Raw genomic sequence first — 936 nt, forward strand, 5'->3', positions numbered from 1 at the left:
GATGATGATGATTCTGATGATGATGATGATGATTCTGATGATGATGATGATGACTCTGATGATGATGATGATGACTCTGATGATGATGATGATGACTCTGATGATGACTCTGATGATGATGATGATGATGATGATGATGATGATGATGATGATGATGATGACAACGATAATGACAATGACGACAACGACGAAGACAACGATGACGACTATGACAAAGATGACGATGACAACAATGACAATGATAATTGATGATGATTATTGTATTCATTCGTTTTGTTCATTTCGTATTCATACTAGATTGGGTGGAATGCAATGTAAATGGAAGTTATCAACTGTCTCAAGTGTGCTCATTTATATACATAACACTATTGCATTAATTATGAGAAAAAAAAGGATAGTTTCATTAATATTAACTGTAAATTGATCAATAGAGAACTAGAATTCAAAGAATTTACAATGTTTAGTCATGAGGATGGATAATGAGATCTTTTTTAACAGCAATAAGGAATATTAATATATAATTTATATAATTTAATATAATATAAAATGGCCATCTTTATGTAACTTGCATAAATTATCCAATGAAAATAACGTTTATTATAAAAACTAGATCACATAGATACAACAAAACACTTTCTTCGCATATGGAAAATGATTTCCAAACCGGAATCCAAAAGTGGCAGGAACACTGGGATTGGTGTATTGCTGTGCAAGGTGACTATTTCAAAAGAGATGATGTTAAAACTTAGGTGCAGGCATGGCTGTGTGGTAAGAAGCTCGCTTCCCAACCACATGATTCTGGGTTCAGTCCCACTGCATAGCACATTGGGCAAATGTCTTCTACTAAGCCTTGGGCTGACCAAAGCTTTGTGATATGTATATATGTTTATGTGTGTATGTATATGTATATATATTAATGTGTGTGTCTTTGAGTCT

The sequence above is a fragment of the Octopus bimaculoides genome, chromosome 1 (genome assembly GCF_001194135.2).
Source record: "Octopus bimaculoides isolate UCB-OBI-ISO-001 chromosome 1, ASM119413v2, whole genome shotgun sequence".
Taxonomy (NCBI): Eukaryota; Metazoa; Mollusca; class Cephalopoda; order Octopoda; family Octopodidae; genus Octopus; species Octopus bimaculoides.